At 39.6% G+C, this 27,506-nt stretch overlaps 1 protein-coding gene across 2 annotated transcripts in view; it reads left to right on the forward strand.

Moving 5' to 3' along the window:
• Positions 1–27,506, forward strand: part of OSBPL6 (oxysterol binding protein like 6) — a 122,504-nt gene that overhangs the window by 830 nt on the left and 94,168 nt on the right. The window contains exons 2-3 of one of the 2 annotated variants that reach the window (XM_040227710.1): positions 122–232; positions 989–1,167. The gene's annotated coding sequence lies outside the window, so the exon portion shown is untranslated. Of the gene's footprint in view, positions 1–121; positions 233–667; positions 1,168–27,506 lie in introns of those variants that run through there. The other variant, XM_040227711.1, reaches the window with a different exon arrangement.

Genomic DNA, 27,506 nt, shown 5'->3' on the forward strand with positions numbered 1-27,506 from the left:
TCATAAAAATGATACTTAAAGAGCAACCATACACAAGATACTAAGTAGATAGAAATCTTTTGCACTTTTAAGTCCTAGTTTTTCAGCATATGTGTATTGCTTTTTTTTTTCTTCTCCATAGGTAAAATGAGAAAAAACTACAGCAGAATGAAAGAATAGGCTTGAAAGATAATCAGACCTGAGGAGTCATTTTTAAAGCTACCTTGTGAATAAACAAGGCTGCTAGAGAGAGGTATGAGACTTGAAGGAAAAAACTGTTGTCACATTTCAGGGTCAGATATTTATTTTCCTTTTTTAAAAAAACTTAACGTGCACATGCTTTTGTCTTCTCATAAAGTATTGTTTCTTTGCCTTCTGAGATATGATGCCAAGTTGAACACTATGCTTTGCTAGTATAGTTAGCTCTCTTTGCTAGAGGATTGTTCTAGGAATTTGGCAATAATTCTACTCAGGGCAAATGAGAGACCATTAATAGGTCTTCATTAGGATATTGGGATTGTACATTTTTGTGCAGTGGAACCACTTCATAGTGCCTGTTTTAAAAAACTGAAAGAATCTAAAAATGACTGGGCATATGTATATATAACAGATTCACTTTGCCACGCACCTGAAACTAACACAACATTGTAAATCAGCTCTAACCCAATACAGATTTTAAAAATAAAAACTCTTCGATGTTTACATTTAATTGGAGGTTTCAATATGTTTCTGGAAAGTATGCTTCATTTCCTTTTAGAAAATACTCGCTCTATAAGTTGAGAGTTTTCTTATTCCCCACTCTGGGTAAGATACAAATTATGCTGAGGAGCCCAGTGGTTATGTCTTTGAGATTACATAAGATTGAACAAAGGAGGTAAAAATCTCAAATGCCACACCTTATGAACTTTCTCCTCTAGAGATAAATTGGAAAGAATTTTCTGTTGGCCACAGCGGCTCATGAAAGGTCTATGGAGACATACTCTACAACTGTAGTATCTCTCTTTTTCAGCTTCTGCCCCTTCCTGCAAGAGGAAATCGAGAAACCACTCGTAATTTACCAGATAACCCCAGAAGCCTCGGTCGACAGACCAAATTCTCCAGTCAAAGCTACGGGCACCTGAGGATAAACTGCTTCAAACAGCTTTTACCTTAAAGCCAACCTAGAAGTCTTTGACCCCCAGTTACAAGGTGAGTTAGGATAATGCAAGCTTAAAATTAGAAGCAGGACCTGGCTGTCCAGTGGTTAAGGCTCTGCCTTCCAATGCAGGGGGTGCAAGTTTAATCCCTAGTCAGGAAAATAAGATCCCACATGCTTCACGGCCAAAAACCAAAACATAAAACAGGAACAATATTGTAACAAATTTAATAAAGATTTTAAAAATGGTCCACATCAAAAAAAAATCTTAAAAAAAAAATCAAAAGCAGGATTAGATTAGTCAGTGCTCAATGACAGCAAAAGATTATTACCAAAATATTACCAAATCTCAGGAACATTTTTTTTTTCTATTTTTTATGTGTCTATCAGATCCTAAAACAAGGCATGGTAATTCTGGTCATGTTTAGCCATCTTAATAAAAAGTTCTGCAGTAGCTTTCTTAAAGATAGGAAGTAAAAAACATGCCAAAATATTGAACCTCTTTTTGTCTGACGTCTGGCATCATGCGAGAATAAGATGGTCCCCTTCCCTTCTTGAGTGATGAGCCTGCAGACCTAATCCTGAAAAAGGCTGAAAGATTATCCTTGCTTTCATTATATATGCATGCTGTACACATTCTTAAAATGCATCCAGTTTTTATAATCTTTCATAGTGAATAAATAGACAATTGATTGTATTATTTTTGCACATGGGGCTGAAATAAATAATACACCAGCAGTGCTCACTGTGGGCTCCTTGTCATCTTGATATTTGCATTTATTGTTTGCAGAGCCACCTGACATACGCTATTTGACATTTTAGGCCCAGGGTCTTCACCGTTTGGATCTATCCCTCCCGGGTATATGAAGCTTTCTACTTTCCGAGGGCAGTGCCCCCCAGAGTGGGAGGATGCACCATCATTGCTCTTGGGGATCTTTTGCAGTGTTTGTCCTCTACTCAAACCCTTATTTTCTTGGAGGCACAGGAGCAGCAGCAGTGGTGGTAGTGGTACAATGGGAGCTTTCGGCTTAATTTTTATTGCATTCTTTAAAGTTAAATTCTAAAGCGTAGCTTGCAAACTGGTGGCCTACTGGTCAAATTTTAGGCATAATTTTTTTAATCTATAGAAGTTTATTTTTTAAAATTGAGTTAATTGCCAACATTGGGTAATCTTGCCATAAGATATACGCATCACACACACACACACACACACACACACACGTTAATTGCCAACATTGGGTAATCTTGCCATAAGATATACGCATAACACACACACACACACACACACACACACGTTAATTGCCAACATTGGGTAATCTTGCCATAAGATATACGCATAACACACACACGCACACACACACACACCTGGCTTCTCTTGGATGATTAAAAAATATGGTCTTTTTACTATTTCAAGGACTGAAATGTGGTAGTCTTTACCTTCCCCTAAGTCTTAAACAACCAGCCTTGTATGTTACCTGCCTGGTCTATAGGCTTTTGAGGTAAGATTTCTGCTTTAAGATCAGTTTCTTCTCTCCTTACATGAAGCCTCTCCCCTGTAGTTTACACATAACACTCTCTTTTATTCGCTTTCTCTTTTGGCATTTTATTATTTATATAAAATTTGTGCACTGTGAGAATGGTGATTTTCTGAGATTAAGCTAACACCTGCCAGGCTTGCCTATGAAGAAGGAAAACGTACAAAACCAGATGGCCCATGGTTCTTAGCTGGGAAATCTAATTTCCATGGTGACAAGGTCTGAATCACTTTTTCCAGCCCCGAGGTTGTCATTTCAGAGTCTGATGTGTCACAGCCTAACGGTTCCATTGCCTGGTCTGACTGTTTTGGTCCAGGAAGGAAAAGTGATTCACTGGGTTGGCTTCTTTTCGAATGACATCTGTAGGCATTTGGGCTTCCCTGGCGGCTCAGATGGTAAAGAGCCTGCATGCAGTGCAGGAGACCCGGGTTTGATCCCTGGGTTGGAAAGTTCCCCTGGAGAAGAGGATGGCTACCACTCCAGTATTCTTGCCTGCAGAATTCCATGGACAGAGGAGCCCTGCAGGCTACAGTCCATGGGTTGCAAAGAGTTGGACATGACTGAGTGACTAACACTTTAACTTACAGGATTTTGAGTCCATCTTCTAGGCCATTACTCGTTCTGTTCACCAGAGTGAATCACTGAGCTGTATACTCTGCCATCTACATGCACAGAACTTTTGACACTGAGAAATCTCACCATCAAAATCAGATACATCTTCAAGCACAGTGGGTTGTAGTTAATCACAAATTTCTCTTTCCCCATCTTTGATCACTCTATATTGTTGGGGACTAAATTACTTGCTGTAATGTTCCTCTTAATTTGATATTGAATCAAACTTTTGTATAGTAATAAAGAGCCTTAACCATGAACACATTTTAAATTATAGGGCCCTTATGGGCATAGTACTTTTTTGTCTGCATTGGCTAAATTCAAACATTACTTATTTGATCATAGTTTACAGATGGGGGAAACTGACTTGATCCCAAAACAGTGGTTCTTATCCCAGCACCTCATTTTTCAGATGGACAGTGCCTCTTACTAGAGCAGATTTTAGGTCTGAAAATACTCATTTTTAATGTTGAAACAAACAAGAAAGAAGGCTCCTGGGACTGGATGTTGATTTCTGGTAGTTTACTGTCCTCTGGCTACACTGCTTTTGCTTTATCTCATGGGATCTCTTAGGTATTGCCCAGTATCTCTTGATACTTGACCATACATGAAAATGAAATGTACATGAGTCCCTTTGACTGTCAGGTTAAGTTTATGGGACTAAAGTAACTGGAAATTTGTTTCCACACATTTATGACTTGTGACTTGACTATATAAGAAAAAAATTAAACTCTTCTTAAAAAGAAAAAGCAGGTAAGTGGCATCTCATTTCCTTAGGGAAATGGGTTTGTTTCCATTCCTCTTTTGGAATGTATTCCTCTTTTAGTGTGTATCCATGTATAGTCAACAGCCTCCGATATGCAGATGACTGGGGTCAATCCCTGGGTTGGGAAGATCCTCTGGAGAAAGGAAAGGCTACCCATTCCAGTATTCTGGCCTGGAGAATTCTATAGACTGTGTAGTCCATGGGGTCACAAAGAGTTGGATATGACCAAGCGACTTTCACACTCACCACCCTAATAGCAGAAAGCAAAGAGGAATTAAAGAGCCTCTTGATGAAGGTGAAAAAGGAGAGCGAAAAACTCTCCCGCTTAAAACTTAACATTCAAAAAACTAAGATCATGGCATTCCATCCCATCACTTCATGGCAAGTAGATGGGGGAAAAAATGGAAACAATGGCAGATTTAAGGAGATCAGTCCTGGGTATTCTTTGGAAGGACTGATGCTAAAGCTGAAACTCCAGTACTTTGGCCACCTGATGCAAAGAGTTGACTCATTGGAAAAGACTCTGATGCTGGGAGGGATTGGGGGCAGGAGGAGAAGGGGACGACAGAGGATGAGATGGCTGGATGGTATCACTGACTCAGTGGACGTGAGTTTGAGTGAACTGCAGGAGTTGGTGATGGACACAGAGGCCTGGTGTGCTGCGATTCATGGGGTCACAGAGTCGGACACAACTGAGCGACTGGACTGAACTGAACTGAAAATCACTGTGGATGGTACTGCAGCCATGAAATTAAAAGAAGCTTGCTCTTTGGAAGGAAAGCTATAACAAACCTATACAGCATATTAAAAAGCAGAGATATCTCTTTGCCAACAAAGGTCCACATAGTCAAAGCTATGGTCTTTCCAGTAGTCATGTGTGGATTTGAGAGTTGGATAAACCATAAACCATAAAGAAGGCTGAGTGCCAAAGAGTTGATGCTTTCGAACTATGGTGCTGGAGAAGACTCTTGAGAGTGCCTATTACAGCAAGGAGATCAAACCAGTCTATCCTAAAGGAAATCAGTCCTGAATATTCATTGGAAGGACTGATGCTGAAACTGAAGCTCCAAAACTTTGGTTACCTGATGCAAAGAGCCAACTCATTGGAAAAGACCCTTGTGCTGGGGAAGATTGAGGGCAGGAGGAGAAGGGGACGAGAGAAGATGAGATGGCTGGATGGCATCACTGACTCAGTGGACGTGAGTTTGAGTGAACTCCGGGAGTTGGTGATGGACAGGGAGGCCTGGCGTGCTGCAGTTCATGGGGTCACAAAGAGTCAGACAGGACATAGCGACTGAACAGTAACAACATGTATGGTCATAAATGCTTTCAGAAAGCCCCTTTATCTCTTTTTCCCTTGGCATTCCTGTTACTCGTTCCACATTCCACTTTCCTTAGCTCCCTGAGGAAAGAACAACTAGGACCAAAAGAATGGAACCAAAGTGCTTGAGAGTCATTACTGACATATAAAATAGGTTGAAATGTGGTGAAAGGTAAACCCAGTAAATGAGCTGGTGAGTGAAAGTCCCTCAGTCATGTCCAACTCTGTGACCCCATGCACTGTTCTCAGTCTCTCAGTTCAGTCGCCCAGCTCTATACAGTCCACCGAATTCTCCAGGCCAGAACACTGGAGTGGTAGCCTTTCCCTTCTCCAGGGAATCTTCCCAACCCAGGGATCGAACCCAGGTCTCCCGCATTGCGGGTGGATTCTTTACCAGCTGAGCCACAAGGGAAGCCCGTAAATCAGCTAACCAGTCAACAAATATGACATAGGCAGAAACCGGAAGAGGAGAAAGAGTACTCGGTTCTGGTACAGCAAGACAGTTGATGTTTGCTCCCTTTTAGCTGTTATGAAGATCACAAGACTTCTCCCTCAGGTAATAGAAATGGAGAGAATATCCAATGAGAACTGGCAGTATTGATACCATTCCACTCGACTTCTCTCTTTCAAAGGTGATCAGAGATATTTCTTTGTTCTTTTAGGGGGAGAGTTCCTTTTTTTCTTGAGGATCATTGTAAATTCATGGATTTTAAGAGTATATTTTGATTAGTTGCAGTGACTTTTTCCTTTTTTCAGAATGCTCAAATAAAAAGTTCTTTGTTCCTTGGGAACCCCTTCAGATTGGTTCCTGTAAATACATATGGAAAAGAGAATCCATCATAAGTGAATCACAGTGAGTTTTCACAAACTCAGTATTCCCATATAATCGGCACCCAGATGAAGATAAAGAACATCCCAAAGGCACCCATGCTCTATTAGGTTTTTTGAGCCCCGCTTTTTGGTTCAAAGGGATACTTTAAGCTCCTCTTGTTCACTTCATAGCCCAGTCTAAGAATCAGTTATATCAGTTATTACAAAGAGCTCTGGTTCCTTTTAGTAGAAAATGGAATTTAGAAGCTACAGTCTGGGCATTAAGGGTATTCATTCTTATTGGTTGTCAATGTTTCCAGGCCTTTTTAGGAAACAGAGTCAGAAATATATATATTTTAAAATAAAAAATTATAAGCTGACATTGAATTATTCAAGTTAACCTTATGGAGTTTTAATATTATGTGATTTTATATTTGTATCTCTTTTCTCTTCAAATGAATAATCTCAGCATTATTACTAATAATTTTTCTCCTGGAGAATCCCAGGGACGGGGGAGCCTGGTGGGTTGCCCTCCATGGGATTGCACAGAGTCGGACACGACTAAAGTGACTTAGCAGCAGCAGCAGAGGGAAAAAATGTAAAATTTTATATATCTTTTATCATTATCATTATTTTTGAGCTTCCAAAATTTATGTATGTGGTCAAAAACTGAATTTCTTTCACCTCCATTTTTGGTATTGATGCTGATATGTTTCATGGCAGTGAGATTTAGTGTATTAAAACTTACCGGAAGTGACAGTGGGATTATTGTACTCTTTGGATGGTGGATCAATTTGTGCTGCATTGAATGCACTTATCAGTGTCTACCCTTCATTATAGTGCAGGTCCAGAAAGAGAAGAAAAATAAGTAAATAGCCTGAAAGTGCTACTGGAGTTTTGTTCTTCTTGCTTCTTTTTATCTGATAAATGGATATTTTATGGATGCTTGTCTTAGAATGACTTTCTTTTTCCTTGCTCAGTAAAGGGATCAAGTGCTTTGATTTTTGGACACATTTTGTAACATTTGATCTTGGGAGAAATATAAGTGTTCATAGAGAATACAGGATAGTTGCCTAGACAGTTGCCATAAACTAGATAGTTGCCTCTCCCTTCCTTCCTGCCATCTGTCCTTCCTTCCTGCCACCTGTCTATCCTTCCTTTCTTTTTCCTACAACCGGGTGATTCCTTGAACTTGAAGCTGAGGGATAAACAGTAGGAGGGAAAAAGGAGAGGTTTTTTTTTTCCACTCACCATTAGTCTTTTAAGCTTTTCACCTGTCTTCTCAAAATGTCTCATTTTCAAGCCTCCATAAGGTTGGAATCCAGTATTTTTGAGTTTTTTTCCAAATATATTTTTAAGTACAGAAAGATGATTAATTAGACTTTAATTCGTCTAACTTTAAGGGTGCTTTAAATATTTTTTTAAAATTGACTTTTCACGTCAAATGAATAATGCCAGGAAGTCCTGAGTGCAGTGAACCAACAAAACAGATCTGCTTTGAAAGCTTTGGCTTTCAGACAACAAGGATTTATTGGAAGTAACATTTCTAGATTTTGTCTCAGTAAGAAGTGGTTACACAGGTGGTAGACTAACAAATCGCCTCCCTAAAACTTCAGCTATATATGGCTGGTGGTAAAGGATAGAAGGCAGTGGCAGCTCACTCCAGTACTCTTGCCTGGAAAATCCCATGGGTGGAGGAGCCTGGTGGGCTGCCGTCTCTGCGGTTGCATAGAGTCGGACATGACTGAAGCGACTTAGCAGCAAAGGATAGAAGTTTCAGAAACAATGGCAATTTAAATAGACGTGTCTTTTATCACATGCCTTTTATCACCCCAGCCATATCTAGTGTTTGCTCATTTGTTCATTCATCCAGCAAAGTCTACTGAGTGTCTCTACTCGGTGTGCACAGGCACTGTTCTAAGTGCAGAGACTGTAACAAGGAGTAGCAGCAAACACAACAGGGGAAGTCTCTGGGGATAAACAAAAAGCCAATAAACAAATATCGTAACTACTGAGTGAGATAAGTGGTGTGAAGGAAATGAAAAGAGTGTCATGCAGAAAGTGACAGGGCATATACCTGTTTAAGGTGACAGAAGCTGAGAACTGAAGGGTGATTTGCCAACTAAACTTTCATATTAAGAAAACTAAATTTGAAAGTACTATACAGTTTATTTAAACAATAACTACACATTTGGGCATTTGGATTTATTTTCAAATGTCTAATTTTTTTTTTCAACTGACACTGTAAATTGTTGAACTGAACTTTCAAATGAAGATCCCTTGTTTTGTCAGCTTTTGAAAACTGGAGGAAGTCCTGGGTTTTGGGGAACTCTGTACTGTATTTGTAACTTTATAAAAATCTAAAATTATTCTAGAATAAAACTTTTTAAAGAAAAAACTAGTGAAAATTTATACCAAAATTTATACTAAATCTAGTGTGGCAAAGATGAGGAATCCAGACTATATAGGAGGGGTCTGCAAGGAAAATGATGGGTGCTGAGAATTTGTTACTTGAATGCCCTTGTATAGACTTTTGTCTCATCACTCGTTTTTGAACTAAACAAATTTTGCCCCTTTTCATGTTTCTTTTTACCTTCTTAAATTTTATAAACTTAACAAAACTTGCAAATAGAGTTAGTTCCCTTTTTTCCCTTTGTTAAAAAATTTATTCATTTTCTTAAAATATTCTTTAACTACTTAGGATGTTATCTTTCAGGTTCAGTTCAGTTCAGTTCAGTTCAGTCTCTCAGTCATGTCTGACTCTCTGCGACCCCATGAATCGCAGCATGCCAGGCTTCCCTGTCCATCACCAACTCCCGGAGTTCACTCAGACTCACGTCAATCTAGTCGGTGATGCCATCCAGCCATCTCATCCTCTGTTGTCCCCTTCTCCTCCTGCCCCCAATCCCTCCCAGCATCAGAGTCTTTTCCAATGAGTCAACTCTTTGCATCAGGTGGCCGAAGTACTGGAGTTTCAGCTTTAGCATCATTCCTTCCAAAGAACACCCAGGACTGATCTCCTTTAGAATGGACTGGTTGGATCTCCTTGCAGTCCAAGGGACTCTCGAGAGTCTTTTCCAATACCACAGTTCAAAAGCATTAATTCTTCAGCGCTCAGCTTTCTTCACAGTCCAACTCTCACCTCCATACATGACCACTGGAAAGACGATAGCCTTGACTAGACAGACCTTTGTTGGCAAAGTAATGTCTCTGCTTTTCAATATGCTATCTAGGTTGGTCATAACTTTCCTTCCAAGGAGTAAGCGTCTTTTAATTTCATGGCTATAATCACCATCTGCAGTGATTTTGGAGCCCCCCAAAATAAAGTCAGCCACTGTTTCCACTGTTTCCCCATCTATTTCCCATGAAGTGATGGGACCAGATGCCATGATCTTCGTTTTCTGAATGTTGAGCTTTAAGCCAACTTTTTCACTATCCTCTTTCACTTTCATCAAGAGGCTTTTTAGTTCCTCTTCACTTTCTGCCATAAGGGTGGTGTCATCTGCATATCTGAGGTTACTGATATTTCTCCTGGCAATCTTGATTCCAGCTTGTGCTTCTTCCAGCCCAGCGTTTATCATGATGTACTCTGCATAGAAGTTAAATAAACAGGGTGACAATATACAGCCTTGAGGTATCCTTTTCCTATTTGGAACCAGTCTGTTGTTCCATGTCCAGTTCTTCCTGTTGCTTCCTGACCTGCATATAGGTTTCTCAAGAGGCAGGTAGAGATTAGCAAATCTTTTTCACATGTGGCTTTTAATTAAAATTGGCATTAGAAGTAAAAGTTTCCTCTGATCAAAACAGTCTTCTCTAGACTTTGTTTTGTTAGAGTTTTTCAATTCATGTATTTCTATGCATAAAGTACCTTTTTTTTTTTTTTTCACATGTTGGTGGCATTCCTTGTAACTCAGGTGGTAAAGGATCTGCCGGCAATGCAGGAGACCCAAGTTCAGTCAACAGGTCGGGAAGATCCCCTGGAGAAGGGAACGGCTACCCAGTCCGCTATTCTTGCCTGGAGAATTCCATGGACAGAGGAGCCTAGCGGGTACAGTCCATGGGGTCACAAAGACTCAGACAGGACTGAGCTACTAACACTTTCACATGTTAGAGGAAATCGAAAACTCTGAAGTTGGCAAGAAGCTAGTAAATTCAATATCTTCTTTATAAATAACTTTGCCAACTGTGTGTGTGTTCAGTTGCTCAGTCGTGTCCAACTCTTTGTGGCCCATGGACTGTAGCTCACCAGGCTCCTCTGTCCTTGAGATTCTCCAGGCAAGAATGCCGGAGTTGGGTGCCATTTCCTACTCCAGGGGATCTTTCCAATCCATGGATTGAATCTGTGTCTCTTGCATCTCCTCCATTGACAGGTGGATTCTTTAGCATAGATTAACAACCTGCCATTTTGCTTTTTTTTGCATTTCTTTTCCATGGGGATGGTCTTGATCCCTGTCTCCTGTACAATATCACAAACCCCAGTCCGTAGTTCATCAGGCACTCTATCAGATCTAGTCCCTTAAATCTATTTTTCATGTCCACTGTATAATCATAAGGGATTTTATTTAGGTCATACCTGAATGGTCTAGTGGTTTTCCCTCCTTTCTTCAATTTAAGTCTGAATTTGGAATAAAGAGTTCATGATCTGAGCTGCAGTCAGCTCCTGGTCTTATTTTTGTTGACTGTATAGAGCTTCTCCATCTTTGGCTGCAAAGAGTATAATCAATCTGATTTCGGTGTTGACCATCTGGTGATGTCCATGTGTAGAGTTGTCTCTTGTGTTGTTGGAAGACAGTGTTTGCTATGACCAGTGCATTCTCTTGGCAAAACTCTATTAGCCTTTGCCCTGCTTCATTCCATATTCCAAGGTCAAATTTGATGAAAGTGAAAGAGGAGAGTGAAAAAGTTGGCTTAAAGCTCAACATTCAGAAAACGAAGATCATGGCATCTGGTCCCATCACTTCATGGGAAATAGATGGGGAAACAGTGGAAACAGTGTCACACTTTATTTTGGGGGGCTCCAAAATCACTGCAGATGGTGATTGCAGCCATGAAATTAAAAGACGCTTACTCCTTGGAAGGAAAGTTATGACCAACCTAGATAGCATATTGAAAAGCAGAGACATTACTTTGCCAACAAAGGTCTGTCTAGTCAAGGCTATCGTCTTTCCAGTGGTCATGTATGGATGTGAGAGCTGGACTGTGAAGAAAGCTGAGCGCTGAAGAATTGATGCTTTTGAACTGTGGTACTGGAGAATACTCTCGAGAGTCCCTTGGACTGCAAGGAGATCCAACCAGTCCATTCTAAAGGAGATCAGTCCTGGGTGTTCTCTGGAAGGAATGACGCTAAAGCTGAAACTCCAGTACTTCGGCCACCTGATGCAAAGAGTTGACTCATTGGAAAAGACTCTGATGCTGGGAGGGATTGGGGGCAGGAGGAGAAGGGGACGACAGAGGATGAGATGGCTGGATGGCATCACTGACTCGATGGACGTGAGTTTGAGTGAACTCCGGGAGTTTGTGATGGACACGGGGGCCTGGCATGCTGCGATTCATGGGGTCGCAAAGAGTCAGACATGACTGAGCAGCTGAACTGAACTGAACTGAAGAAGCCTGCCATGGGGAACTCTGGTAATCTATAATCTTTGAAAGTACTCTGTAGTATCCAGTCCCAATAATGCTTCCTAATCATTCAAAATCTGGTTCAGGAGTCAGCAAATTATAGCCCACAAGCTTGTAGTCTTGCTTTGTAAATAAAGTTTTACTGGAACAAGCTATGCTTATTCAGGTACATATTGTCTATGGCTCCTTTCCAGCTACTGTAATCCCCCTTTATCCATGAGAGATGGATTCCAAGACTGTCAGTGGATGCTCAAAACTGTGGATAGGGCTGAACCCACTATATAGTGTTTTTTCCTAATTATACATACCTGTGATAAAGTTTTACTTATAATTAGGCACAGTAAGAGATTAATAATAATAAAATAGAATAATTATAACGATATACTATAATAAAAGTTATGTGAATGTGGTCTCTTTCAAAATATTATACAAATGTAATGCCTTTTCCATCTTTACTAAGTACTTACGCACTGTGGCCCTAACTTTTGCAGTTTGAGGTATGATAGCAAAACTAGCACAAATTTCTTTTTTGTTCTTTACAGTTTCACCAATAATGATTCATTCTTACTGTAGATCTTATCAGCTTCCACATACAGTTTTTTTCTTTACTTATTGAGTCAAGAACTTTCACCTTTTCACTTAAAGGCAAGACGTTATGGCCTCTCTTTGGCAGATCTGAATTGCCAGCATCACTACTCTTGCATTTTGGGGCCATTATTAAGTCAAGTAAGGGTTAGTTGAACACAAACACTGTGATACTACAGCCAATGATCTGATAACCCAGACGGCTACTAAGTGATTCATAGGTTGGATATGCTCAACACAGACATGATTCATGACCTGGGCAGGACAGAGCAGGATGGCAGGAGATTTTATCACACTGCTCAGCACGGCATGCAGTTTAAGGTAAATAAATTATTTCTGAAATTTTCCATTTAATATTTTTCAGATCATGGTTGACCGTGGATAACTGAAATATCAGAAATCAAAACCACGCATAAGGGGGAACTACTGAACAATGGTAGTGTTGAATAGCTGCAATGAGGTTGTATATATGCCAGACCCTTACATACAAAGCTTACTGACCTCCGTTTTAGTCAATGGCAGTGACTGAATTATGTCTTTCTGTTTCTCAATCTGGAATCCAAGAAATTTTGCAATCCCAAGGATTAGTAGACAACAGAGTCCTGTTGGTTCATGTTAGAGCTTTTTGCTTTATTTTCTTTTTTATTCATAAATGGAGGTACTGTTTTGTAGTAAAATTTTTCCATGAGCTTTCTGAAGTTTTCAGAAATAGTTTTGTAACATAAAGTCCATTTCTAGAAATACTAAAATATATATACTTTAATCATTTAAAATTGTTATTATTTTTTTAAACTTTACAGGAAAAATCTTTAAAATTCCTTCATTTTTGAGGCTTTCGGTCTTTCCCTTGGGAGTGAATCTGTGTCTAATGCTATATAATTATGCCCTGTGAAGAGCAGGGCCCCATTGGTAATCATCTATACCTGCTGCATGGTTACATGTTTGTTAAAACACAGAGTCTTGAGCCTCAGAGTATTTGGTTCATTGGTATGGATGAATTTCATTGAAAATTTCATTAGGATTTCATTTGGAAATTCTATTCCTGGGGATCTGGAAAAAAACAAAAACACTAAATCGAGACATGCACTCCAACACATACAATTAAGCAAGACATGGAAGCAACCCAAATGCCCGTCAACAGACAGTTGGATTAAGAAGAATGTGTGTGTGTGTGTGTGTGTGTGCACATGTGCATGCATCTACTGGAATATTACTCAGCCATAAATAATGAAATATTGCCATTTGTAGCAACATAGACGGACCTAGAGAATATTATGCTTGGTGAAGTTAAGTCATACAGAAAGACAAACACTGTGTGATAGCACTTCTGTGTGGAATCTAAGAAATAATACAAATGCCTGCATATATGAAACAGAAGCAGACTCACAGATATGGAAAAGAAACTTGGGTTACCAAAAGGGAGAGGGAAGAGGGAGGGGGACAAACCAATGCTATAGGATTAACAAATACAAATTGCTAGAATAGGTAAGCAATAAGGATTTACTACATAGAATAGAGAATTATATCCCTTATCTTGTAATAACCTGTGTGTGCTGTGCTAAGTCACTTCAGTCATGTTCAACTCTATGCAACCGTATGGACTGTAGCCCACCAGGCTCCTCTGTCCTTGGGATTCTCCAGACAAGAATTCTGGTGTGGATTGCCATGCCCTCCTCCAGGGGATCTTCCCAACCCAGGGGTCAAAACTGCATCTCTTATGTCTCCTGCATTAGCAGGCAGGTTCTTTGCCACTAGTACCACCAGGGAAGCCCATAATGGAATATAATCTGTAAAAGTACTGAATTGCTATGCTGTACACCTGAAACTGATGCAATATTGTAAACCAATTGTACATCAGTTAAAAAAAAAGATTTTGAATTTGGAATAAGTTCCCAGGTGGCATGTTCCTGATACCACCTTCAAAACTTCTTTTGTAGATAGCGCTGGCATTTCCCAAACTTAAAATCCGGTGGAACAGTAGCCTTTCTTCATCACAATTCAATATCAAGTGACATTTTAGGCCTTATTTTGAATTCCTTAAACTTCCACTCACTGTCTTTTCAACTGGATTCACTAATGACTCAGATCAATTTTTCCACTTTTATCTGTTTTCCAGTCCCCAGGTTCTGTCCTCATTACTCTTACAAAGTTCTACTTAAAGAAAAAAAACGTCCCTTTACTGTTCTTTTCAGTGGTGTTTTGAAGTGAAATAGATCCTCTGTTCAATCTGCCAGCTTTACTCTAAGATGTGTATGTGTATTTTAAAGTAATTCTTTCTTTCTTGATTCTCATAAAATCTCACAATGTAAGCTGGGCACAGAAGTATCTTCCCTGTGCAAAGGAAGCAAAGACCCTGAGATGTAAGATCACGTGATCTGATAAAAAAGGAAAAAATCTGATAAAAAGTTCAAAGTCAGGTATTTTTTCATCCATTTCTTTGTTATTTATAATATAGCATGAATGTGACACCATCTGGACCTCAAACCATCAGGACCCCATTCCTTTACTTCATATCAGTATCTCAAGTATTTTTGACACTAAAATAATCTTAATAAGTACATTATTTGATTGTTCTCTTATATTTATTTTAAGCTTATTTTTAATAAGAATAGGCTAGAAAATTCATTTAAAGACATACAGTGGTATGTTGTTTTCTTTTTTGTGGATTTTTAAATTAATTTAGCATTTTTCTTCCAAATACTTTTTATCCTTTGATGGAAAATTGGCAAAGCTTTTACATAGAGACTCTTAATAAAATAGCGTCATAGATCAAATCAGTCTCAAAATGGGAAGCCTTGAGACTGAAGCATCCTGAACAAGCTGTTCTGGGAGGAAGGCAAAGGCCTCTTGGATACACAATGTGCCCTCCAGCCTGTTTCCCCTCACAGAGTCTTCTGAGGGTGGGTCAGAAGAGCATGTGTAATAATACTCAGCATTTTGCATAGACTATTGCATTTACTTCTCACAATTCCGTGAAGTAGGATGTTATTATCTGTGTTTTATAGATGAAGAAACTGAGGCACAGAGAAACTAAGTAAATTGTCTGAGGTTTCATAGCATGGAACTGGCAGAGTTGGGATTCATCTCTAACCCAGGCAATCAATGAGATTTTTTTTAGTGTAAACATAAAAGGAAAAAGCACCACTCGATATGGGCCACGGTGAACAGATAAATGTTTAAAACTCAGCTCTCAAAAAAAAAAAAAAAAGAAAAGAGGCACTGATTTGTATGGCGTCCATACTCCCACCATGGCTGAACCCGGTTTCCAGGGGTATGTCTCTGGAGGCCGAGCTGGGGAGAGGTATGTGCTGTTGGCTCCTGAGCCCGTGTGAGCCTGCTCCAGTAACCACTAGATGTGTGCAGAGATTGCGACACTCCAGGGAATTGCATTCACAAGGTGGAAGAAGCTAGGCCTGGCAGTAGTAGATTTTTGGTTATTGCCAGCTGTTTCTTCCCTCTTGTAACAATGAATGAGCAGTCATTGAAACCAACATTCATGCTGAATGCCCAGCGCAAGGAAAATGTAATTATAGGCAATCTGAGATATGGGTAAAGGTCTGCATAAACAATGGTGTTCTGGAGGGGTAACAGTTTTTTGAAATGCTGCTGAAGCCTTCTGAAATATCTGTTATTGGGAAGATAATGGATAGTAAATTAGGTAGGTGGCAGGTAGAGTAATTGTGTATCCAACCTAACCTATCAGACAGTGCTTTGAAAGAATTACACTGCTGCCTCCATCCCCACTTCTAATGTACAACTCTGCACCTGGGAGAATAGAGCTTAATAATGCTCCAGGCCTCTAGAGCACCATTAGCAGCCTGGTGGGTCTTTTTTCAGGACAACCAAGAGGTTTTCTCTCGGGAATGTTGAACTTTGTACAGTCTTTCTCTCTAGCTGACTGATGAACAGATAGGGAACTCCAGTCTGCAAATCACTTGGGTTATTTTGAATTATCTTTGGGCAAATATAATAAAATAAAATAACTGGTGTGAGGGTGGTTATCTTCAGGCAGACTGTGTCCATAGTCAACTGTACTTAATGTGTAGAATGGAGGCTTTAAGTCTTAACTATATAATGGTAAGCCCAGTAAACAATCTGAGTGGATTTTGTGGCCCGTGACATCAGACTATAATGTTGAAAGTGACATAGTCCCCACCCTCAAAGACTGTGCAGGATCAATACAAATAGACACAGTGCAATGTATGTTCAATATATGTGCATATGTATAGAAATAGTAGAAAACAGATTGAAGTGACAATTTTCTCTAGTAGATTAGGAAAAATTTTATAAAGAAAATGAAACCTGAGCACAAAAATAATGTAAAATTAATGCCTGCATACTATAAAAGTAATTATAGTTGATTATATTTTCTGATGTGCATGTATGCTAAGTTGCTTCAGTTGTGCCCATCTCTGTGTGACCTTATGGACGATAGCCTCTCAGACTCTTCTGTCCATGGGATTCTCCAGGCAAGAATACTGGAGTGAGTTGCCGTGCCCTTCTCCGGGGATCTTCCCAACCCAGGGATTGAACTCGGGTCTCTTATGTGTCCTGTATTGACAGGCAGGTTCTCTACCACTAGCACCACCTGGGAAGCCCCACAGTGATCATACAAGGACATTTTTATTGTTGTAAAATATACATAAAATTTACCATTTTAATCATCTATAAGCATGCATTTCAGTGGCATTAAGTGCATTCACATTGTTCTGTAACCATTGCCCCCACTATGTAAAATATTCATTTTATGTATATATTGTTGATTCCCAAAGAATCAAAAACAAAACAAAAAAACCCTTGTAAGAAAACTCCTGTAAGTTGTTTTATGTATATTTTACAAAAGTGAAAAATGTTCTTGTAGGATCAATTATGCACACAGTGTGTCTGAAGATAACCACAGTCATGTCAGGTCTGGATGTGTGTGCTCCCTAAAATCCAGGTTGAAACCCTAATCCCTTAGGTGATGGTATTAGGAGGTGTGGCCTTTGAGAGATGATTGAGTCATGAATGGAATTAGTTCCCTTATAAGAAACCCAGAGAGATCCCTCGCCTCCTTCTGCCATCTGAGGGCACAGTGAGAAGAGAGCCACCTGTGTGCTCGAAGAGTGTCTTCCAGTGCCACGATCATAGACTTCCCAGCCTTCAGGACTGGGAGAAATCAGTGCTTTTGGCTTTAAGCCACGCAGTATTTAGTTACAGCAGCCCAAAGGGACTTACACAAACCATTTTGTATCGTGAGAACTTTTTCAGCTTCCGAACAGGGACCCTGTACCTATTAAATACTAACTCCATTTCCCTTGCCTCATAGACCATGGCAACCCCCGTTCTGCTTTCTCTCTCTATTCACTTGACTACTCTAAGCATTTCATACAGTACTCTACCAGATAGAATCATACCATATTGGTCCTTTTGTGTCCAGTTGGTATCACTTAGCGTAACCTCTTCAAGTTTCATCCATGTTGTAGCATGTGTCAGAATTTCCTTCCTTTTGAAGGCTGAATAATATTTCATTCTGCAGACACACAGTACTTTATTTCACTTGACTTTATTGTGCTTTGCAGATACTGTGTCTTTTACAAATTGAAGGTTTGTGACAATCCTGCATGAAGCAAGGCTATTGGTGCCATTTTTCCAATAGCATTTGCTCACTTCATGTTTCTGTGTCGCCTCTTGGTAATTCTCACAGTATTTCAAACTTTTCCATAACTATTAGATTTGTTATGGTGGTCTATGATCAGTGATCTTTAATGTTACTATTGTAATTGTTTTTTATTTTGTATTTTTAAGGGATACACTTTCTTTTAGACATAAAAGACTAAGCTGTGTTTAGTCGCTCAGTTGTGTCCAATTCTTTCGCGACCACATGGACTATAGCCCACCTCTGTCCATGGGGATTCTCCAGGCAAGAATACTGGAGTGAGCTGCATACTCTCCTCCAGGGGATCTTCCCAACCCAGGGACTGAAGCCAGGTCTCCCACACTGCAGGCAGGTTCTTCACTATCTGAGCCATCAATACTGGAAGTGGGTAGCCTATCCCTTCTCCATGGGTTCTTCCTGACCCAGGAATACTGGAGTGGGAAGCCCATCAATACTGGAAGTGGGTAGCCTATCCCTTCTCCATGGGTTCTTCCTGACCCAGGAATCAAACCAGGGTCTCCTGCATTGCAGGCAGATTCTTTACCAGCTGAGCTAATAGGGAAGCCTGAGACACAGTGCTATTCACACTTAATAGACTACAGTATAATGTAAACATAATTTTTATATACACTGGGAAACCAAAAATTCATGTGACTCACTGTATTGCCATGGTCTAGAACTGATCCTGCAGTATCTCTGAGTTATCCCTGTATGAATATTCCACATTTTATCCATTTATTGATAAACTCTTCAATTGCTTCTAGCTTCTGGCAATTATGAATAATGGTGTTACAGATATGGGAATACATATCTCAGTTCCAATTGGTGCTCTCAGTTCTTTTGGGCAGATACCCTGAATTGGAATTAATGAGTTGTATGGTAATTCTGTTTTTAATTTTCTGGGGAGCCACCATACCACATTCAATAACAGTTACACCAGTTCTGCCTTCCCAGTAGCAATGCACCAGAGTTAATTCAGGAACATTTTTAACCTAAGCGATTTTGTTTGCTTTAGCCAGTTCTTTAGCATACCTCAACTCAGTACAGAAACTTGCTTTGACAGGAAATTGCTCTGGAGAATGGGACATGAGCAGAGCACTCATGTCACTTGATGCCTCAGTAAGGGTTTACACACGCCCAACATGGATTTATGAATTATGATTCAAGGTCGCAAAGCAGAGGCAAACATCTTTGATGTTTCCTGTTATTGCTAAAAAGCCCTCACTCAGTACCTATTAGCAGTCATGGGAAACATTTCATAATATTATTTTTTCCATTAAAATATAAATTATGACATTACCAAGCTTCCTTTCAAAACAGATTAGCAAGGGTCAGAAACCAAATAAGGAAAAAGTGGCTGGCAAAATTCTTGAAAAATTAGCACTGGTAAAATTATCAAGTGATGGTATCAAAGTGGCCTTGTCAGGAATGTCCATGGCATATGCTCCCATCAGAATCAAATGTCTTGTGATCTCATTATATTAAATATATTATACACCTTTTGTGCCATTATTTTTAATTATTATTTTTTTTAATTTTTATTTTTACTTTATTTTACTTTACAATACTGTATTGGTTTTGCCATACATTGACATGAATCCGCCACGGGTGTACATGAGTTCCCAATCCTGAACCCCCTTCCCACCTCCCACCCCATATCATCTCTCTGGATCATCCCCGTGCACCAGCCCCAAGCGTCCTGTATCCTGTATCAAACATAGACTGGCAATTCGTTTCTTACCTGATAGTATACATGTTTCAATGCCATTCTCCCAAATCATCCCACCCTCTCCCTCTCCCTCAGAGCCCAAAAGTCCATTCTATACATCTGTGTCTCTTTTGCTGTCTCGCATACAGGGTTATCCTTACCATCTTTCTAAATTCCATATATATGTGTTAGTATACTGTATTGGTGTTTTTCTTTCTGGCTTACTTCACTCTGTATAATCGGCTCCAGTTTCATCCATCTCATTAGAACTGATTCAAATGTATTCTTTTTAATGGCTGAGTAATATTCCATTGTGTATATGTACCACAGCTTTCTTATCCATTCATCTGCTGATGGACATCTAGGTTGTTTCCACGTCCTGGCTATTATAAACAGTGCTGCAATGAACACTGGGGTACATGTGTCTTTCAGTTCTGGTTTCCTCGGTGTGTATGCCCAGCAGTGGGATTGCTGGGTCATATGGCAGTTCTATTTGCAATTTTTTAAGGAATCGCCACACTGTTCTCCATAGTGGCTGTACTAGTTTGCATGTGCCATTTTTTTAAAGTTCTTTATTTATTTATCTTTTTGGCTGTGCTGGGTCCTCATTGCTGTGCCCAGACTTTTCTCTCATTGCAGCGAGTGGGGCCTCCTCTCTAGTTGCAGTACCTTCTGTTGTCGTCAAGCACAGCCTCTAGGCACTCAGACTTCAATAGTTGCATCCCGCAGCTCAGTAGTTGCAGTTCGAGGGTTCTAGAGTATAGGCTCAGTCGTGATGGCACATGGACTTATTTGCTCCTGGACATGTGGAATTCTCCACGACCAGGGATCTACCCAAGTCCCCTGCACTGGCAGGTAGATGCTTAACCACAGGACCACCAGCGAAGTACCCCCATGTTTTTTTTTAAACCTATACTGATAACAATGCTTTTAGAAATATGAACCCCCAAGGATGTGCTATTTTAGCTGTTTGATAATCTACTGAAAACTGTTGAATATCTCCTGATTAATATAAAATGCACATATAGCCAACACTTTTCAGATCTTTCCTGGGGTTTAAAGAACACACTAAACCTTTAATGAACCCAGGCTAGGAACCTCTGTAAACGTGTATTATATGTCATCAGTAGTACTGCCAGGCTGATCTGTTGCTCGTGTGTGTGTGTTCAGTTGTGTCCAACTCTTTGAGACCCTTTGGGCCATAGCCTACCAGGCTCCCCTGTCCTTGGGATTCTCCAGGCAGCAATACCAGAGTGGGTTGCCATGCCCTTCTCCAGGGGATCTTCCCGACCCACGGATTAAACCCATATCTCTTATGTCTCCTGCACTGACAGGCAGGTTCTTTACCACTGGCACCACCTGGGAAGCCCAGGTTACATGTAAACAATGGTGAAAGAATTTGTTGCATGGGCTTTGATGTCAGATTCGAAAACCACCATGAGGACTCTGTTTAATAAACTTCCTCAGCCCTACGTTTGACATGTGGTAAGAGACTGATATTTTTATTGGTATTTTCCTCTGACATGATAGAGAAAGCTGGGAAGGAGGTAGGTTATCTTTTTTTTAGGACTCCAACCTCAAAAAAAATATACATATATATATTTATTTATTTATTTATTTATTCATTGATAATTTTCTGAAAGGCTGTTTGTTTTATCAATTAGAAGATGTCCAAAGAAGAAAGATTGCTTGGGGAAAGAGTATAAAAGGTCATTTGGTTCTTCAGAATAAAGAAGTATTCCCTAATCTCTTTATGATTAACAATTTTTGGAAGTTCTGAGAACAATTCAATGCATCATGCCCCAAGCTCAACAAAACCTAAAATAGGAGGAAAGAACTTTCTGTGTTCCTAGAATATAAATTTCATGCCAAGTACAAAATTAAAACTAGACTAGAAAGAATATATAATTATTAAATCTAGGGACATGTATCCCAAGTAGAGAATACCTCAGCACAAGTTACATTTCTCAAATAAAGAGATTACTATATTACAGCATAACAGAGATTATGGGTTTCCCAGGTAGCTCAGTGGTAAACAATCTGTCTGCCAATGAAGGAGACATGGGTTCCATTCCTGATCTGGGAAGATCCCACCTGCCTCAGAGCAACTGAGCTCATGCACCACAACTTTATAAGCATAAAAATATAAAATATATTTTAAATTATTAAAATAAATTTTAAAATTGAAAGCTGTTCTTTAATATTGGTTAGGTTCACAGCAAAATTGAGCAGAAAGCACAGAGTTCCCCCGCCGCCCGCAAACACATAGCCTTGCCCATTATTAGTGTCCCACCCCAGAGTAGTTTAAACAGTGGACCTATACTGACAAGTCCAGAGTTTACTGTAGGGTTCGCTCTTGGCTGCAGTCTATGAGTTTTGACAAACGTGCTTTAAGTTGACCATTATAGCGTCGTACAGAATAGTTTAACTGCCCTAAAAATCCTCCGTGCTCCACTTCGTGCAGCCAGTGATCTTTTTCTCTGTCTTCATAGTTTTGCCTTTTCCAAAATGTCATGTAAATGGAATTATACAGTATGTATTCTTTTCAGACTGGCTTGTTTAACTTAAAAATGAAGATATGTGTGGGTGTGTATGGGTGTGTGTGTATTTTGTAACCTTTTTTTTTTCCTGGTTGATTTTCATTTGATTCTCTCATTCATTTCACTTGGACAGTTTTATTTTTCACAGGTTAGTACTCTGAGAACACAGTGTCAATAGGACAACAGCCAGCATCATTATTTTGTTGCTGACATCAGTGGAAACGGTAATCATCTTTTACCATTAAGCTTGATACTGGGTTGGAGTGTGTGCGTGTGCGTGCATGTGTGTGTGTACAGAAGAACACAAACATATAAAAGCAGGTGTTCCAATATTTGTTAGGAGTTCATAAATATTTGGAAATGGATATTAAATGGATGGTGTACCTTTTAAGTCAAGATGATTGTAGAATATTCTAACTTTGACTTATTATTTTAGTTTATTATAGATTGCAACGATTATCTCATAATTTAGTGTCTTCTGTCCCTTGGCTATATACTTTCTATAGCCTTGTTTCTATATTTATGGTTCCTGTTTTCTTTATTTAAAAATGAAATATAAATAAATAAAATAGTTAAACTGATAAATACAAGAGTAATTATAGTTACTTTCCCTATATTTATCTTGAAGGGCTGGGTGACACAGAACATTGTTGTTGTTATTGTTGCTAAATCATGTCCAGCTCTTTTGTGACCCCATGGACTGTGGCCCACCAGGCTCTTGTGTCCACGGGATTTCTCAGGCGAGTATACTGGAGTGGGTCGTCATTTTCTTCTCGAGGGGATCTTCCCGACCCAGGGATTGAACCTGGGTCCCCTGCACCTCCTGCATTTCAGGCAGGTGGTCCCCGCTGAACCACCAGGGAAGAACATAGATTTGCCTTACTCATTTATTATGTAAAGAGCCTTTAGAGTGTGGGGAGGGATTAGAGTCTTGTATGGTCGCAAGTAGAGAGTTTGTTTCTGTAGTCATTCCTTTTAGTGTTGTAAATGACTGCACCAGAGGCCAGCTTGGGGATTAGAAGCTGTATTTTGAGGGTGCATTAGGACATGTCCATGATGCTTATCAGAGGGCAAGGTTAAGGGAAGCAGCAAAGGGCAAATTACCTATGGCCTTGCTGTGCTGGGAGAGCTGTGCCTCCATGGTCTCTGAAAGCTCGTAATCTGTGACCAGCCTTTCCCCTAGGCCTCTTGCCACCTTCCTCTCCAGCTTGGAGGAAACTGGAGGAGCTTCCCAGACTTCCTTCCTATGACACCACTTGACTGTCTTAAGAAGGGCAGTCACATGTTGGTTTTCATATATTCTGGTTTTGTCCTGAATTAAATGATTCCTTAGATTTTATAGCATGTGGTGGCCACTATTCCCTAGAATAAGTAATAATGATCTTTTTTTTTTAAATCCTTTTAGTCATTTTCTAGGAAAACCCTTATCAGATCTCACACTGCCATCTTTCCTGGAAGTCTCCAGCTTGCCCTCTTGAAATCAGTCCTCAATTTTCTTTTCTTCATCTGTAGATTAATGACCTTAGAAATAAAGCTTTCCTACCCTTTCTCTTTAGGAAAAACAAAAAGCTATAATATATGATGATATTGTAATGAGTACGATATATAATGACAATGGGCATTCGTTGCTATGGTGATGATCCTGATAGAAAATAATTTATTCTACCCAGCAGTACAATGATATTTACCTTGATAAGGTCAGTTGATAAGAATGTCCTACCCCAGGTGGCTGGTTTAGGACATTAGATAATTCTAATGAGGCTCCTCCTAATTCTCTATAAATAGCCATGCAAATCCAGAAAGGCAAGCTATCCATATCCCAAACACTGACATAAAACAGAGTCTGATGTCAGAATGTTGAGGACTAGACCCCAGTTCTAGGGGATTTGACATTGAGGAAAGTCTAGCCAGGGCCTGATTATGATGAACCTCAGCTGGTCTTGAGGAGAAGGAGACAACTTGCAAAGGGAAGAAAAATCTTTGCTTTACTCAGTCTGTCCTCACACTTAGAGCTCCCAGTTGGCCCCAGAGAGAAAAAGTCGTGTCAGCTCCTCCCTATTGCTCTAGAATCCTAAGTACAGTTCTGCAACAGTCCACATTAAATCACACCAAGTTGAAATGAGGACTCAGAGGAGAATTTTTTTTTATTTGGGGCAGTGGAGGGTAGCAGCAGGAGGAGGAGAGGCTTATATTGCAAGGGAAGACTTGAAAGATACTGTTTTACTCTTGACTTTGTCACTTACAGACCCCAGATTCCACTATAATTTAGAGAGACTTAAAGAGGGGATGAGGCTTCCCTGGTGGCTTGGATGGTAAAGAATCTACCTGCAATGCAGGAGACCCAACTTCAATCCCTGGTTTGGGAAGATTCCCTGGAGAAGAGAATGGCTACCCACTCGAGTATTCTTACCTGAGAAATTCCATGGACAGAGGCTGGCAGCCTACAGTCCATGGGGTCACAAGGAGTCAGACACAACTGAGCGACGAGGTACACAGTACAAAGGGGAAAAGGGGGATTCCCTCATGGGCCAGTGGTTAGGATTCCGCACTTCTACGGAAAGCGGCATAGGTTTGATTCCTGGTCAAGGAACTAAGATCCTGCAAGCCGCATGGTGCAGCCAAAAAAAAAAGAGAGAGAGAGAAACTTAAAGGAGTTAATTCTGTTTTTATAGAATTTTAAATAAATAGAATAAATAGAATTTTAAAGGGAGAATGGTATGTTCCAATATAGAATTTTAAATAAATAGAATAAATAGAATTTTAAAGGGAGAATGGTATGTTCCAAATTAAGGACAAATATAAAAGTCAATTAAAACCATGGAAAAGTCAGTAGTATAAAGAAAGGCAGATTATATAGGAAAAGCCGTCAAGCATTAAAGGAAACAAAGACAAACCAAAAAATATAGCGTAGAATGGTATGGCAGGGGTAAGGTGAACTGTTAGTGAAACAATAAATGGAAATGGGGAAAGCTGAAATTCATTTTTTTTTAAATAACCCAACATGATTATTACTAAGAGGAACACATAATACAAAAGTGTAGAAAGTTTAAAAGCATGGCCAAATCTCATTAATTACAAACAGAAAAAAAATTCAAATGCTATCAAATAAAGTAAAACAAAGGGTGATTTCATAATAATCAAAGGTGGAAATATATAATTATCATGAACCCTTCTATGATAAATCTCATTGTTTCAGAATAGACTGAATACAATCTAAATGTCCCACTAGAAGGATGGTGAAATGTATTGTGTTATACCTATGTGGTGGCCTATGCGTTCATTCTCAGTTGTTAAGTTGTATCTGACTCTTTGTACCTCATGGACTGCAGCCTGCCAGGCTCCTCTGTCCATGGGGTTTTCCTGGCAAGAATACTGGAGTGGGTTGTCATTTTCTTCTCCAGGGGATCTTCCCGATCCAGAGCTTGAACCCACATCTCCTACACAGGCAAGCAAGTTCTTTACCACTGAGCTATCAGGGAAGCCCTGTGGTAAATACAATACATTGTATTACTGTGCCCACGTAGTCACTGAGAGAATTATACTTTCATGCCTCATGGACTTCCGTTTGTCCATATGACTCGCTTTGGCCAATAAAAATTGTGAGTTTAAGTAGCATGTCCTGCCTACAAGCAAAAGCTCTAAGAACTTTTGGTCTAATGGTTTTGCCATGGCTCTTTTCCTTCTTCATATGGGGCTGTTAGACCTGGGATGAAGACAATATAGAGTAGCCAACCTCTAATGGACATGTAAATGGGTGAGAAATAAACCTTTTTTGTAGGCCCTTGAGATTTTGGAGTTCTCTGTTACCGCATCACAACTTAGCCTGGGGTAAATTGTCCCCAGTTTCAAATGTTTTTCTGAACACGCGTGATGTATGATACCTGTAAACAGCAAGTTCTAAAAGACTTCCCTGCCACCTTTTGCTTTAGTTAGATCCATAGGTCATAAATCTGATTTTTATGTCACTCACTGTAAATGCAAGTGTTATAACACTTAGAAACAAGTGTAGTGATCCCACTGATAAGTGAAGGAGGAATAAGACAGGAAAATTACATGTTAGATTCTTGTATTGCTGTTATTTTCAGCCACAGTACTTTTCTCATTGAGTATAGGAATTATGTTGGTGTTGACTTTAAAATCTATGATCTAAAATAGGGCTAGAATTTTGTTTAGGTGATTTCTAAATATGTGCTTTGACAGAGATGAAATAAGTATTTTTTAATGTCACAATATTTCTTACATTCTAGGAATAAAGAATAAATAGATGCAACCTACCAAAGAGTTTACACTTTTGTCATTTTGAAATAGAGCATTGATCAGACACTTGATTTATAATCAAATTGGAATGATCATTAAAGGTCATTTCATTCAACCTTATATTAGGTACTTGAAACTTTTTTTTTAAGAAGATTTTTTAAAAATAATAGAAACAGCAATGTGTGACTCTTTGCCACCCTTTGAACTGTAGTCCACCAGACTCCTCTGTTGGTAGGATTTTTCAGGCAACAGTACTGGAGTGGGTTGCCATTTTCCTCCTCCAGGGGATCTCCCCGACCTAGGGATCCAACCAGGATCTCCTGTGTTTGCTGCATTGCAGGCAGATTCTTTACTGGCTGAACCATCAGGGAAGCTCAGCAGGTTACCACAGTATCCTCAAAAACAATTCATGGAATGAATTAAATTCTCTTACTCACTTTTTCCTCATTTTTGACATTATTTGAGATATTCATAATTATAATTCAATCAAAAATGCTGCCCTTTCTTCAAAGACAAGTTACTCTGAAAATATCATTTGAAATTAAAACAAAAACCAAAGTGTTAGCATTGATGTTAATGAGGAAAGTGCAGTTGGGTGCTATTAGGGGAAAAAGAAAAGTACATCAGAGGAAATGTTGGCCCTTGATGTAGGGTGGGTTATATTTACTTCCAAGTGGATAAGTTTAATGAGTTAGGTTGTCTCAGCATCATCCCTTGGGGCACTTGAGCACATCACAGAACCTCCATACTTTTTTCTCGGGTATCAGCATCTACTTTGAAAGCTTCTTGGGCCAGTAAGCAAAGTACTTCACATCAAGAATTTGAGCAGTGTTCTTGCTTTCTGTTTGCTGGCACCAGAGCTTGGCTTGAGAACATTTATTAGACTACCTCATAAAAGAGAAGGATTAGCTGATCGTCTTATAAGTGTTGACTTATTACTGCCTCTTGCCAGTACTAAACAAAACGTGATCTCAAGCTAAAGAGCGAGCTCTACAGCTCTT

Source organism: Oryx dammah, unplaced genomic scaffold, assembly GCF_014754425.2.
Source record: "Oryx dammah isolate SB20612 unplaced genomic scaffold, SCBI_Odam_1.1 HiC_scaffold_27, whole genome shotgun sequence".
Lineage (NCBI taxonomy): Eukaryota > Metazoa > Chordata > Mammalia > Artiodactyla > Bovidae > Oryx > Oryx dammah.